Source organism: Cryptotermes secundus, unplaced genomic scaffold, assembly GCF_002891405.2.
Source record: "Cryptotermes secundus unplaced genomic scaffold, Csec_1.0 scaffold93, whole genome shotgun sequence".
In the NCBI taxonomy this organism is placed as follows: Eukaryota; Metazoa; Arthropoda; class Insecta; order Blattodea; family Kalotermitidae; genus Cryptotermes; species Cryptotermes secundus.
In genome coordinates this window covers 1,182,289-1,198,952 of record NW_019736393.1, presented here as the reverse complement: position 1 = coordinate 1,198,952, position 16,664 = coordinate 1,182,289, and the positions used below count along the sequence as shown (strand labels likewise).

The 16,664-nt window shown below is 45.1% G+C and overlaps 1 protein-coding gene across 4 annotated transcripts in view; it reads right to left on the bottom strand.

The window, feature by feature from the left end:
- LOC111869778 (protein O-linked-mannose beta-1,2-N-acetylglucosaminyltransferase 1) overlaps positions 1-16,664 on the bottom strand; it is a 420,171-nt gene that overhangs the window by 237,475 nt on the left and 166,032 nt on the right. For all 4 annotated transcript variants that reach the window (XM_023861532.2, XM_023861533.2, XM_033753555.1 and 1 more), the window contains one exon: positions 11,670-11,692. The gene's annotated coding sequence lies outside the window, so the exon portion shown is untranslated. The remainder of the gene's footprint in view (positions 1-11,669; positions 11,693-16,664) is intronic.

The window sequence follows — 16,664 nt, the reverse complement described above, 5'->3', positions numbered from 1 at the left end:
ACCCATCTACGTCTCTATTATGGCTCTACAGTTTTCTTGTTGAACCTTGACCGCTCTTTCAGCTTTCCTACAACGGTAGGACTCCTTGGACGGGAGATCAGCCCGTATCAAGGTCGCTACCTACATATAGAACAACAAACAGAATAAACGCATATAGACACTCAAGGAGGATGAGGTGGGCGGGGCATGTAGCACGAATGGGGGAGAAGAGGAATGCATATAAGATATCGGCAGGAAAGCCATAGTGAAAGAGATCACTGGGAAAACCAAGACGTAGGTGGGTGAACAATATTAAAATGGATCTCCGATAGATAAAATGGGATGGTATGGATTGGAATGATCTGGCTCAGGATAGGGACCAGTGGAGGGTTCTTGTGAACACGGTAATGAACCTTCGAGTTCCATAAAATGCTGGGAAATTCTTGAGTGGCTGCACAATTGGCGGCTCCTCATGATGTGTAGGACTGTTGAAGGGTTGAAACAGAGGAGGGGTGCACAACAGATGATTGAGGGTTGGTGGTGCAAGGGCCGGTCTTGTCTTTCCGGGTATGCATTCATTCATCCATTCATTCATTCATTCAAGTACATTTCAGGCAGGAGAGCAATTTGCTGAGCCGAAATGAACGGGATATGAAACAAATACGAAAGGGACACGCTGATGTAAGCATTCGTTAAACCGTGACATATTAAACTGTTTTATGTATCAAAAATTGATAAAGGAACGCTGAATAAGGTTATACAAAACGCCAATTTTATTGCCAACATAACATGTAATAGTTTGTAATATAGAATTGCTTTTTCCCATGTCATCAGTTTTTGCCGTATCAGCGGAACTGGGCTGCATGTCAGCGTATAATAATTATCAGCCAGTTCTCGTATGGCCGAGCATGACGTGAACGGCTTGTCCAAGCTGTCACACACCAATTACGAGGGCCTTTTATCATATGCAGCAGAGAATCAACTCAGACCACGTGATCAACCAATACGTAACACGAATAGCAAGCTTCTTCGCGGCCCTTGTCCTCAACGGACCCCGTCAATGACTGTCACACCCCAAGCTAACAAACAGCCGAGTGATTGTTACCAGGACTGAGTATCTCATGTTCATATATCCAGTCCATTGGAGTCTCGGTTTATTTATATAATCGCTTTGTCAGTTGCCTGGGTTCTTATTATCATTATTATTATTATTATTATTATTATTATTATAAAAAATAAAAACAAACTCCGTGACTTCAGTCGGCAAGCGAACTATACCGACCGAGCGACGGCCGCTTATCGGCGAATTTAGTGCCAACTTTAGCGGATAGAGGGTGTCGCGTGGTCAGCGCAACGGATCCCCAGGGCCATTAATTACGGTTTTCTAGACCAGAGCCGCTATTTCCTTGAAATATCTCCTCAATTATCCTCACGAGGCTGAGTGGACCCCTTTCCAGACCAAGAACATCTCAGAAAATCTGGTAGGGCCAGGAATCGAAGCCGGACCTCTGGATCTGTAGCCAGGAACTCTGACCACAAGACCACAGAGGCGATTATCATCATTATTTCATTCCTGTTGCTCCCTCTGGGGCCGCTTCACTTCAGTTCGTTAATGCTATAGATAGTCGGTAGGACTCCTTGGGCGGGGGATCACACCCGTCGCAAGGCACTACCTATGCAGAATATAAACACAGATTAAACGCGGAGAGATACCAATGCCTCGAGGGACTCGAACACACGATCCCACAGTTTTTGCAGGCGAAGACAGTTCATGCCTTAGGCCGCGCAGCCACTGTGATCGGCATTTGCATGGGTTACACGGCGACACATGACGTAACCTCTGGACTACCGCGTTCTTGGACTTGGCCCATCGTCCAGTATTCTAAAGACGACTCAGAAACAGGATCTGTTTCCGTCCTCAGGTGCCGGGGTGGAAGACACAAACTGTTTCGGGTCCGTTAGAAACAGCTAGCCGTAATCACTGGACCTGAGTATAGCTCCTTCTAACAGACTCAACAGAGCACGTGTCTCCCACCTTCTCACCTGAGGATGGAAACAGATTCAGTTTCCGAAACGCTGTCCTATAGAATACCTGGTAAGGCAAGGTGAAGTTCTTCCTGTCCTTAGCTAATTAAGCAGTAAGCCATTAAGACGTATGGGGGAGTGAATGTATAGATCCACATCTTCTTGACCTTGGCATTAGTTGGAGGTGAATGGTCAGCTTCACGCTCCGGTCGCTTTAGTTATGAGGAAAAGCGCCTCCGGTACCCATTGGTTAGGAGGGTTGGTGGGCGGGCCCCAGAGCCGGTCTCGACGACTTTGAGAAGAGAAAATTCTTGACCCTAAAGGGACTCGAACCCTGACCCCTCGGTCGTCCACCCCGTACCCAGTCGCCATACCGACTAAGCTATCCCGGCTCCTCTTTACAATACCTGGCGATGGATAAAGTCCGAAAACCCACTAATCCCGAGTGTTATACACCATTAGAATCTAGAAGACAAAATGATGATAAATGATGAACTGAGAGAGAAGGAAATTGTCGTGGCCTAATTCACGGCTCCATTCCACCATTCACGTCAGAACTGACGGTCTCCAGAACCTCAGTAACACAGAGCAAAGCTGTAATCATCCAACAGCCAATCAAAATCCGTGTTTATAGCACATATTCATGCAGTTCATTATTTATAACTGATATTCAAATCAATCCAGATGCCCATGCAATAACGAGATGAATGGAAGCCCAACCAGTAGCTTAGTCTGTACAAGACACGTGGGCACCCAACCAGTAGCTTAGTCTGTACAAGACACGTGTGCACCCAACCAGTAGCTTTGTTTGTACAAGACACGTGGGCACTCAACCAGTAGCTTAGTCTGTACAAGACACGTGGGCACTGCTCGTTATACGCGACTGCGAAAAATACGATTAACTAATTTAGACCGATTTCAATTAAGAGCCCCAGTGGGCCTAGGCCTACCTCCATGAACTTCTCCGTTCACTTCGGTTTTTCTAGATCTTACACGTTCGGTAGGACTCCTTGGGCGGGTGATCAGCTCGTCGCAAGGCCTCTACCTGTACACAAACACAGAAAAACGCACACAAACTCAACATCCATGCCCTGAGTGAGATTCGAATCCACGATCCCGGGTTTCCAAGCGAACGAAGACAGTACATGCCCAGAGACCACTTTACCTCTACCAATACTTGGTGATGAGTAGGACTAAACTCCTGAGACGGCCAACAGTAGCTGGAACAACCCAGTCCTTTCAGCTGCCAGCAGACCAAACAATTACATGGCCGAAAGACAGGTAGCGCTGAGCAGCAGGAAGACAGCCAATCTGTCACTCACTCTCATAGTCGAGTTGCGCGACGTTCTTGCGAACATGGCAGCGACCAATGCACCACAGTTCTAAGTGACCCAATGAATCCTTGTTAAGATGCGAGCCTTGCACACAACTGAGAAAGAACATAAAAACTTTCTGCGACCCAGGAGATTAATGGTTCTGTGTGGGGCGCGGCGGCGGAAGTTTCGCAAGAGAAAACTGAGGAGAGAGAACCTGACTATCGAAACCAAGGGCAACTCGGGTCACACAGAACTCTGTTCCTACATAATCTCTGCGGATTCTGGAACCTATCCTGCAAACATGTCTAGGGGATTACGGAGGGGTTCGATGGAGACCGGCTATCTTTATCATCTTGGTGGTTTTCCGCAGTTTCTCCAAAATAATGTCGGGAGATACTAGAGCTTTTAAAACAGACAATTGCTTCCATCTCTATTCTTCCTGGTTCAGGACACACAACCATTTGTGACATGACGCCCAAAAGCTGAAATAGTGAAGTAAGAATAGACGTTCACTGCTAGGCAACTACTCGCTAAACACATTTCCGCAGCAACGAATACGCAAGCAACGATCGCGTAACTTCCGTTGCTATGCAACGGCGCTCTAAACATGCCTTCCCAACAATATAGAGGCTGTGTTTTCTGTGTGGTTCGTGCAAAGTGGTTATATAGAAGAGTTCCGTTGAGTCGAGTCGAGTTTCGAGACGCCAGCCTGCCATGCATTGAACTCAGTCAAGTCTTCGCAACTGGCAATTGCAGAATAATGACAAAAGAGGAATTAAGTTGTGAAAAGACTTCACGTGTGATCTGAAGTTACACTGAGACTGTGATAAAGCCGTTGCTAGGATACGACTAGTGGAGACTGAGAAACCTAGTGCGCGTGCAACGGTGAACTTGAAAGTGTGTAGAAGATCGATAGCGCTGTAATTACCTGTAGTCCAGAGTTGTGTGAATGTATAAGGTGTCAATAAATCCAATCATCCAATCCAGAACCCGTCTATAAGTCACGCACCCCCTTACCAGTGACTCATTCCACACCATGACTTCAGTTTTACGCGCGATTCACACAGTGCTGTAAAACAGCCGAATATTCAACCCCGGTTCGATTCCCAACAGGAAGTATTCACAAGGAAATGCCTCTCTTTCCAGTCCCTTCTGTCCATTGCGTTGGTGGAGTAACAGGCAAATTTGCAGCCGGTCAGCTCATTATGCATGATTCGTAGTCTTCACTGTGGTGAACATCCATATAGCGGTATTCTGGCATATGACATCGTCCAATCTGGTAGATGGTTACCCAAGTTTTGGAGGTACATAGAGCCTCTATCTATAGTATCGTGGGCTCATAACCACTTGCCACCGTACAGACTGGTCTACAGGTAACGCTCTAGACTTGTATTCTGTAAGTGACAAGTTTGAATCTCTTCCGAGACACCAGCTATCTGACTGACGCTTTTAGCTGTTTTCCTCAGTACCTCCAGCCATATCCTGAAACAATATCTCGATCAGGCCACGATGACTTTCTTCCAAACCCTTTCCCAATCAACAGTGACCACATCATTCGATGCTACACAGGCTCGGCACTGGTGTCGTTAAATAATCTATAAAGAATATTTACCAGACTGTACGGTAACATAACCCTGGAGTACCATACTATACTAGGGTACGCGGTAGCGTAGTTGGTTGAGGCACTATGCTATAATCTAGAAGATCGCGGGTTCCAGTCCCGATGAGGTGGACTTTTTCAAATTATTTATCCTTCCAGAAGCAATATGGTCCTGGGGTCGACTCAGCCTCTAACAGAAATGAGTATCAGGAAAATTCTTGGAATATTTCTGGGGGTAAAGGGCGGCCGTCGCGTAAGACTGACAACCTTACCGCAATCTGTGAGCCAATTTTCTAGAAAATGTTGGAGCCTCAACATCTCACAACTCTACGGGCCTTCACGGCCTGTTACAGGGATAGATTTACTTACTTTACTCCAAAGAACACACCTACGTCTACATCACAAAGACAATTAATTTATACAGATTATTCAGTAAAGATATCAAGGCTCGGGGCTGCAAGGACTGTCGCAGCCCACTGAAACACAGCGAGCCTCCTGATGAAAAAGTTGACTTAGTTGTGCGAAGTGTTAGTCAGTTAAAGAGTTCTGTACAAATAACTTTTTTTGGGGGGGGGCAAACCTATTGACGTAATAGGACAGTACAACCCTTATCGCACCCAAGAGACATGCAACCTGCATTTTATTGATTCCCCAAACTTCTTGTCTTATACATGACACACGGCTGTGTGATTCCTCCTTTATCCGAGATCTGTAGAAAACTCCGAACAGAAGCCAGGTTTTAAGGTCTTCTCCATACTCCATTCTTTCTGTCGTGCCTCCCTCCTTTCATCCTTTCTATAGCCTTTTCACCCGAACACAGTGAGCCATCCGCCGAGAAACCGCCTCAATTTCTTTGAAGGCTCTGAGTTTCAAGAGCCTTTGATACCTGGCCGACAGTCCAAATTTGGCATACTTGCGTATGTGACGCACAAAGAGGAAAAGGACTATAGAACATAAAATGAGGGAAAGAAAATAATGCAGACACTACATCGATTTCAGATTATATTACCAATTATTATGGTTCTGAATATTTAAACTAATGGCTTGCCTTTTATTCAGGTCACTTTCCGTCGGTTTTTGTCTACGTCAGCTACAGCAGGGCAATGCTCTTTGGCTAAATTAGCGAACTTTACCAACTGTAATAAACAGGCCTGTTTTAGTTGGATCTGAGGTTATCGCAGCGGTGACTATGAACAATACTAACCAGCTACGAGGGCCGCGCCATAGCTCAAGAGATTTGTCGCTGCCTTCCCGCCGCGGCGGCCCGGGTTTGATCCCGGGGCTGGTCAAGTGGGATTTGTGGTGGACAAAGTGCCGCTGGGGCAGGTTTTCTCCGAGTACTTCGGTTTCCCCTGCCAATCTTCATTCCACCAATTGCTCCACAGTCACCCTCACCTATCATCTTGGGCTGGTACAATAGGCCAGAAGTGGCCATAGTACACGGGATTTAGTCCCACCCCACTAGCAATAAAAAGAATCCTTACTAATTTGTGGTCCAGTTTCTCAGCTTCATATACACGAATTTAATTGGGGGTCCCATCAAAATTTTTCGAGTGAGAAAGAGTCACGTGGACAAATTAAACAGACAAACACTACTTTATATGAACCCCCAGACATACCTTTAGGTAAGGTTGGGCTGCATTTCGAAGTGTGGAACTGTTGCGGTGGGCAGGGGGCTGAACAGAATGTGATACACAACGATGCATGGGTCAGCTTGGTCCACACCATATTCATTCATTCATACATATATTAACAATGTTGTATATAAGTAAGGACCCGGGGATAGCGCAGTCGGTATAGCCACTCGCTACGGCCTGGACGACCGAGGGGTCGGAGTTCCAGTCCCGGTAGGATCAACAATTTTCTTCTACATGTCGTCCAGACCGGCTCTGGGGTCCACCTAACCTCCTATACAATGGGTAGCGGGGGCTCTTTCTCCGGGGGTAAAGCGGCAGGGGCGTGAAGCTTACCACTCAGCTCCAAATAGTGCCGAGGTCAAGAAAATGTGGATCTATACATCCACTTCATAGCGTAGTGCTTAATTATTTAAGCTCAGGGACAACTTTACTATTACCTACATTTAATTTACATAAGAATGAAAATCTCACAAATTTTGAAAATCTGAGATCATGTTAACTTTTCATTCGAAGTTTTCGAGTAATGTCAAGCAGCGAATGGGCGTGTTTTTTTCTTTTTCACATATCAAAAGTTCGCTATAAATACAAGTCGGTACCTAACAACCTTAACATGAGGCTTAAAATTTCACAGGATTAACGTGCCATGGGTGAGGAAAAGGAATGCTTAGTTTGTTTCTTAAATAAATCCCAGTCCTTTGAAATGTACTCCTAACGACACTCATAGGCGTACACGCGAGTCTTCCCGCAGACTTACAGCTCCTCGGCGTCCCTTCGCTCATCTTACTTTCGTTCGCAATCTGCTCTTCCTTCTCTTCTTCGCATTCTGCATGAGACACGGAAATAACGACTAGCAAGATGGCCGCGTGCGCTGCAAGTATCATTATCACCATTAGAGCTGCAGATCCTGAAGCAACCTTCAAAACAAACCTTTTATCAAAGAAAGCGGTCTTCTGGGATATGGCGCCGTGTAGATATTGTATTAACCGAAGTTTCGGAGGAACGTATCGCCTCCATCTTCAGGGTAGAAGAAAAAATAAGAAAAATCCGCGAGCGAGGAACCAGCGTGAGCATTCCTGCTTCACATTCCTGAGGCTCCCGATTCATATCTCCGCCAAGACACCGGCTATCTTCACATGAGAGTTTCGTTATTTTCCCCAGTTCCTTCGAGTTAATTGCTCCAACCAAGTAACGACCGCTTCTTAGCACGTCCTTTCAAATATCGCTAAACGCTATACAATACGAGGCATCAATAAATTAATGAAGAATAAATAAGAAACGACAAATAAAATCTCCAATATTAGAACCGGAAGTTTCAACAGTTCTGTCTGTCGGAAAGCAAATGGAGGGCAACAGACACAACAAACCTCGAGGGCCAGGTCACACGAAACGAGTGACGGCTCTCACAACACGGCACATCTACGCCCTGTCTCGTCACCTTCATCTCTTGTTATTCTTCCGTCAACTGTTAGTCACGCGGGCCGACGTTACCCAGACGTCAGCAGATCAAGAGAATATGAACCTCATTTTCAGCTTCCTGCGGGTTTCCTGGCTACAGAGACCAGATACGTGTACTGGACGACCCGGGATCCATACCCGACAAGGGTAAGGTTTTTCTCTTCTTCATAGCGTCCAGACCGGCTCTGGGGCCCAGCCAGCCTCCTATCCATTGTGTACCGGGCGCTCTTACCCGGGTGTAAAGCTACCAGGGCGTGAAGCTGATCGCTCGCCACGATCTAGTGCCGAGGTCAGAAATGGTTGAGCTAAACCTTCATTCCCCTATATGTCTTCATGGAATTCCGCTTAATTAGTTACACATATGGACAACTTTACTATTTAGCTTTACCTGTTAATCAAATCCAATATATCAATTTAGTTTAAATTGTACAACACGCTTTCTAGAAGCCTACATGGGCAGTAGACCTGCCCAAAGAATCCCGGAACGATCATTGTTATTTTTAGCCGCCTCTCCTTGCTTGGAAGAAAGTACCAGCCTTATGAGATCACCAAACCGCCTACAGTCCACCTGTCTCTGTTAACCATCGAAGCAAGTGAAAAATTTGGTACAAAAATTTACTATTGACGTCATGTGCCATTGAAGGTCATTCCAGCTTCATGAAGTCGGTGATAACAACATGGCGGACGCATGAACATGTGGGATGGGAGCGGCACTTGAGATAGGATCCTGAACTGACGACGTATGGCAGCAGGCCTACGTATCTCGCTTGGTTGAACGTAAAATATAATGGCCCCTGTAAGAAACCTATAATTATCATTCGGTCTGGTGGCGATTATTAACTAACCACTGGAGCTGGCCATGTGAAATTTGTTGTAATAATACCACCGAATTCTGTATGAAGTGCCACTTATAAGTCAATGTTTGACACACGACGATTGTGAAAATTCTGAGGTTATGTTCGACAAATTTAACTCGAGGTCATACATAACAGAAGTAGTAGTCTGCTTGTACCGGTTCGCTTGCGGATTTTTTATTTTTCCTTCTACCCTGAAGATGGAGGCGATACGTTCCTTCGAAACGTCGGTTAACACCACATCTATACGGTGCCACATCCCAGAAGACTGCTTTCTTCATAGTCACCGCCGTGAAAACCTCAAATCTTACATGTAAGGGTCTTGCCCAAGCCGCCACTGACATAGGGACAAATGAGAATTACGGATCGTCTACATGGGACATTTCCATTCTCTATCACCAAGAGATGCGAACGTGGTCCAATAAACGATCTGGCACAGTGCCGAGCTGAACTCCTGCATGTTCATTAGATGTGGCATTCACTGACATCTGAAAGACATTTCCCAGAAAAAGGACTAAAATGTTTCATGTAATTGTTTGAACGTGGCGATATTTACGAGTTTTCTATTTCTTTCACCACCACCCTCACTTTTATGGCTGCTTACTAATTTATTGCAACTGAGTCCTTCTTCAGAAGCCAACGGTCGCTCAGCTACTAGAGAATTTCACAATATTTTATAAAACCGAAGGCTCATCACCTGTTCACAAGACACTTCCAAGGACCCCTATCGTAAATCAGATGAATCAAGTCCATACCACTCCATCCTATATCTCCCACATCCATTTTAATATTATCTTCCGCCCTACGTCTAGGTCTTCCTAGTCGTCATTTTCCTTCTGACTTCCCCACCAAAACCCTACATGCATTACTCTTCTCTCCCATGAGTTCCACACGTCCTGCCCATCTCATTCTAATTATATTTGGCGAAGAACACAAGTAATTAAGTGAGCCGGGACAGCGTAGTCTGTATAGCGACGGGCTGGGCGTTAGAGTCCTGGTGGGGGCAAATAATTTACTTCTCCATGTCGTCAGACCGGCTCTGGGGTCCACCCAACCTCCTACCCAATGGGTACCGGGGGCTCTATCCCCGGGTGTAAAGCGGAAGGGGCGTGAAGCTGACCACTCACCTCCAGCTATTACCGAGGTCAAGAAAGTGTGGATCTATAAATCGGCTCCCCCATACGCCTTCATGGCGTCGTCCTTAATTTGTTAAATATTGGGGAAGCTTTACATTTTAGAGGAAATTGAGCTCCTTATTATGCTCAAGTACGGGGCCTTACGTGACATTTCGTAACAAACTGTTTCTTACGTTACGTTGTTAGCCCCACGCCCAAGCAACCAAGCAGGAGGGCTACCCCTTGTCGGCTGTCTACGGCTACTTATTCGATATATTCGCAGCTCCCCCCCCCATACCTGGAGGTCGTCTCCTCCGTCCACAACCTGAGGACGCGTCATGCCCTGGTGACATGGACCTACTTAACTTGGCCATTATCACTACCACTGAATAGTACAATTTGAGTTCAAGGAATTACACAGACAGAAATCAGAAGGAGAAGGAGGAGGAGAAGAAGAAGTCAGAAGTAAGGTCTCTAATTTATGCGGTGCAGTTACTGTAACCTTTAGCGGCCTCCGTAGTCTAGAGGTAACGTTCCCACCTCATGACTCGTAGTACGCGGGTTCAAATACCCGGCGGAGGTCGTCGAATTTTTAAGGGCGGAAAAATTCAGGGAACAAGTCCTCCGGGAGGGACTTTAAGCCGTGGGTCCCGTGTCGTAGCTTTACGGCACGTAAAAAAAAACTTATCTCCAAAGGAGGTCACTGAGCCAAATTATGGACGTTTCCCGCCCAACAGCAGTCTCTAATACCTCTGGTAGATGGGGGAAGCATTATAGATACCTCTCAGCTAGTAGAGCCGGTCTCGCTGGCTGGGCGGGACTGATGGTAAGCACCAGTACCGGTAGGATATAGAGACTGTTAGAAATCATAGAGGGAAGCACAATGGACCAATACAGGTCTAAGTGCATGGGGAAACCCACCCTCTCCAACAACTAACTAGCTACTGTAACCTTTAGTGTTACCACTGTTCGCAGTTACGAAGTGTTGTAGTTACAGTAAGACTGTATTATAACTAACCGTAGTTCCACCTGGTGAATATCCAATAAATCGATTCATCTAATCTGGAACCTATTAATTACTTGTCGCGTTACCAGAACACATGACAATATGTTCTTCCGAAACGTCGGTTGACTTTCAACGAACTACACGGCGTTATATCCCAGAAGACAGAACACTTCATATCCCTGCTTCGGGAGCCTCAAATTTAGGTTGAGCTGACAGCGTCGTTAAACAAACAACAGGAAATTCTCGACATAATATTGGTATTTCGACCCACTGATTTTCTTAATGTACATATTATCGTCCTGGAGCCCAACATCAGTCTCATTAGAATCACAGGTGCGTAGCGGGATGCAGAATTACAGGAACATGCGCGTACACTACAGGAATGTCATTTGAACAACAAGGGATGCATTTATCTTGAAGGAACAGACCAGCTAACTTCTACTGGATCTCAGCTGTACAGTGCCAGCTTTATCTTTACATAAAGGGAGTGCAACTTGCAGCGACATCCATCCTCAAAATTCGCTCATCGGTTTTCGACAAATCTCATTAATGATTCAACCGGTGGCGTCAAGTTTGTTTGAACTGTGATGAAGGGTAAGATAACAAGTAACATGCCTTCACCTTGTAGCAAACAGCCTGTCGTGCACTCAAAGCGTTACTGTTTGCAGAAAGTGTCACTTACCTTATCAGCCCCACGAACGCAACCTGAAACACAGGAAAGTAGCTTTATAAACTCGTGTACATTACACCTCGACGTTCTCAAGTGTGACAAAGTCACATAGAGGTCGTCATGAGCAGAAAACTCATAGACTGAAATGGATTAAAAGTAAAAAGTAGGAAAAGGTCCATGCTTTACAAAAATCAGAATCTAAATTGCAGCGTTACAACCCCATAATACACGTCTTTAACAAAGACAACAACACCGTGGCTTTAGGCCGCAAGCCAACTACATCGACCGAGCGACCGTCGCTTGTCAGTGAAGTTAGTGCCAACTTTAGCGGATAGAGGTTGTCGCGTGGTCAGCGTAACGGATCCCCACAGCAGTTTATTTCGGTTTTCTAGACCGGAGCATCTATTTCCTTGAACTATCTCCTAAATTATCCTCACGAGGCTGAGTGGACCCCGTTCCAGACCCACTACTTCTCAGAAAATCTGGTAACGCCGGGACTCGAACCCGGACCTCTGGATCTGTAGCCAGGAACTCTTACCACTTGACCACAGAGGCGGTCACGTCATTACAGAGCAATATTCAGTATCATTATGAATATAGAAGCGAGTCTCGTATAACTTGTTGAAAATAGCATCTGAAATGTCTCTATTTATTTTTTATTTTATTTAACGATGACGTATTAATACAGAAGTTGTGAAACGTCCGATGAGTAATCACAAGAGGACTAAATGAACATCCGGTTGTTCTACGACGCTCTACGAAGTTCGGCGGTTACGTAGCGTCAACTAGGGAGTCGTTAGTGTAATTATGAAAGTCCATTTGGCAAGGTTGGCATAAGATATAGGGTGAATATTTCTCATCTTCGGTCATTCCATGATCCTGTATTAACCGTAAAGTTTATGGCTGAGGAAGCCCTGTGTATAACATTTCAATTTTATCTGTCTTTGCTAGTGCACGTATCAGATACAACTTGGCGTAGAACTAAAAAGATCCCATGAAACATTATGATAGTAAATAAATGTTGTGTATTTACATCTCCTTAAGCAGTATAATGTCCTGCGTTATGGAAATTCAATCCTAAATTAGGACTTAAATAATAAAAATGAACCCTAATCTCGGTGAGGGCTTTTCTCAAATTTTTACAGATTTATATCATGAATATTGAACTAGTAAGCCGATAACACCTTTAGAATTCAATGTCTGTTACGCGATGCATTTCTAAAACACATTTACCGTATAAAGATTCCAATTCTGTATATATATAATAAACTGTTATTGGAGGCTCGTGATGTAGGTGTAGTAATATTAATATTAATTATTTAGTCGGTGCCTCATCTTACAAGGTATTGTCCGTTCTGTAGGGAATGTAAACAACGACTGTGCCGTTTTTATACATAAAATATAGAACACACCGATTTGTCCATGGGAACGAAACAAAATCACAAAACCAACGACTGACTCGATGATGTAAAGCATCAATTGGAGAATTTTATTCTTGTTTTATATAATATAATTTATTGTATTTTAGGTCAAGTATTTTAATATAATTGTATCCAATTTTATTAGTACTGTAGTTCAGTGGTGTATATATGTTAGCCATGTATTTGCCTGATGATGGCTATTAATGGCCGAAACAGGTAGCAGAGCCAAAACCAGGCACTGGCCTTGATATTTGTTGTGTTGTGACGGTCTTAATAAAGAAGTTATGTGTCTTGTAAACTCCAGGCTCAACCACAATCCTACTTGTCCAGATGTCTCGACACGCCTTGTTTCTTATTCCTGGAAGATTTTGCAGGAATCACTTCATATTCTCTCTCTGTGTATGTATATCTCTCGTTCTTGGTTTCTGCCTTCTTCCCACTGGGCCACTTATCCTTCTTCTCGTTTGTACTCAGCTGTCTTCTGCACAGCTGCTTTCTGGGCCCACTGTTTGTTTCTTCGGTGGAGTATCCAGTTGAGGGACAGATATAAGAGCCGCAAATTTCATTTCTGGGCGTATACATAGAATTTAACTCTGCGATGGCGATATCACCATTTGCGCAGGCGCTGCCGTTGATGATGTCTCTTAAGCTACATAACTACATTTATTAGCTCTTTCTAAGGGGCCCAAATGAGTATGTGTCTTCCTCACATGAAGACGTAAATAGATCCAGTTTCCGAAACGTGGTGTTTTCTATTTCCTAGAATTTCGGACGATGGAAACAGTCCACAAACCCAGTAATTCTGTGTGTTATCCGCCATCGTCAGAACCCTTTAGAATCTACAGGAATATTGTTGCGTAGGCTGCCCCCAGTATACACATATATCCTATATATGACACAACGCGATGCATAGTATTAAGAAATGAAACAGTAAATCTTCTTCTAAAAAATTAAAAAATAACGGAGGTAATTATGTCTTTTGTATCTGAATCCACGTTTCTAGCTCCTGAGAGTCTTCGCCCGCTTCTTACGAAATACTGATCGACATATCACGGGACCTCAGAGTCATCTCAGACTTGATAAGCCTTTCCTCTCAGATTTCGAAACGTCCAGCCACATTATATCAAAGAGCCGTAAATACATCTGATGGTACTTCATGCACTGAATGAAGCCCAAAACCACATTCTCATCAAAAGAATTTCAGAATTTAAAGTGATGAGGGATGACCCCCTATGGCTTTCCTGGAAGAATATTTCTCAGAATATTACTCGTGAAGTGCCAAATGGACATTTATTGGATCAGAGAATGACACGGCAGGCTCGCTGATTGGAAGAGATGGAAAGCTTCAGAGGAAGAAAACTGATGATGCCACTAGCCAGTGGGATTCAAAGCAGGGGAAATGCTGGAGAGGAAACATTCGTTATCTCTGCTGACAATGAAGACATCGGCAATGGACGGCACAACACAATAAGACTGTGTTTTGTTACGGACGCACTGCGTCACCATCTTCTTTGTTGTAGCCAAGATTGGGATCTGCGACGAATCACGTAAGAACCGAAACATTTCGTATGAAAAAAATATTATAAAGGGTGTGGAGAGTACGAAGAACTGTACAGACTCTTTAAAGAGTGCAGCAGTTTATTACGTCATGTTCGTATTTATGGTGACCTAATAGTGTGACGCCGGTCACGGTAGCCGAGCGGTCTAAGACATGTACTGTCTTCGCTCGCTTGGAAACCGGGATCGTGGGTTCGAATCCCACTCAGGGCATGGATGTATAGTTTGTGTGTGTACGTTTTTCTGTGTTTGTGTACAGGTAGAGGCCTTGCGACGAGCTGATCACCCGCCCAAGGAGTCCTACCGAATGTGTAAGATCTAGAAAAACCGAAGTGAACGGAGAAGTTAATGGAGGTAGGCCTAGGCCCACTGGGGCTGTAGTGCCAAGGGGGGGGGGAACCGGTCGCCTCAGACAGGTTCATGAGCACGAGGTGCGCCATTCTTTTTATGTGTCCATCCTTACGTCCGCGTTTTGCGTCTCTAATAATTCTGTGAGTGGACTTTTACTTTTCGCACAAATATAGGTACGCAGTAACACTCCACAAAACTGGACACTGAACGACAATAAGAGAGTGGGCGGGGAATGTAGCACACATGTTATGGGATGATAAATGCTTACAAGGTTTTAATGGGAAGAGCCAAAAGTGATAACTTTGAGACTTAAGCGTAGAAGGGAGGGTAATATTAAAATGGATTTGTAAGAGAACAATGTGAGTTTGATTCATCTGGCTCAGTAAAGCGATAACTCGTAATATCATATGAACACGATAATGGTGCCTCGGGTTCACAGTGACAGAATGAGTCGCACTCACAAAGCCGTGATTCTGAACTGACAGCCCTCAGCGCCAATATGGTATTGTACAATTATCCCTGGGCTTAAATAAATTAAACTCATCATGACCACATATGGGGGAGTACAGGTATAGCTGCTCCATTTTTAACCTCGGCAGTAGGTGGAGGTGTGTGGTCAGCTTCATGCTCCTACCGTCGTGAGACAGGGAAACAGCCCTCAGTACCCACCGTACAGAAGGCTGGGTGGATCCCATTACGGACAAGAGAAAACTCTCGTGGCCCTTCCGAGAATAGAACCCCGATCCCTCGATCGTCCAGTCCGTAACCTAGTCATTACAGCAACTGAGCTATCCCATAGGCAGAACTATTACTCACTCTGGCTTTCCACCGCGGCGGCCCGGGTTCAATCCCGGGTCTGGTCAAGTGGAATTTGTGGTGGACAAAGTAGCACTGGGGCAGGTTTTCTCCGAGTACTTCGGTTTCCACTGCCAATCTTCATTCCATCAAATGCTCCACAATCACCCTCACCTGTCATCTGGGGCTGGTACAATAGGCCAGAAGTGGCCGCAGTACAAGGGACTTAGTCCCACCCCACTAGCAATAATAAAATAAAAATAACTGTTCTCACTGGTCAAGAGCCTGGGTGGGCCTTAGAGTCGGCCTGGACGCTGTGGAGAAGATAAAATCTTGCCCCTACCGGGAAACGAACCCCCGCCGTCCAGCCCGTAGCCCATCGTTATACCGATTGAGTTATCCCGCCTCTTTTTAGTTAATTAGTTAGTTAATTGCTTGGTTGGTTGAGTTCGTCAGTCAGTCATTTCATTATGGAGTATGGCGCCGTGTAGTCTGACGCGCAGATATCAATGTGGAGCACTTTCCCCCGAAACACAGGATGTAAACTGCCAGAAGACCGTGCACTCATTACACTGAGAACAGCAGTCCGGACCAAAATAAAGATGACACAAAGCGTGGACGCCGGGCACGAGCGAAATGGATGCCGGTGTGCCCACGCGGAAATAAATAATGTTTGTAATCCGCCTTCATCTGGGAGCAAAACGAGACTTTTAAAACTTTACTGAACATCAAGACCAAGCCCCAAAAGTCAAAACGCAGCGAGTCTCATAACTCAGTGTCGGGAGACAAAAATATTGTCATGGGTCCCGCGAGGGAGCCGGGAAAACACAGTAGGTATAGCGACTAGCTACGGGCTGGACGACCAAGGGATCGGAGTTCGACT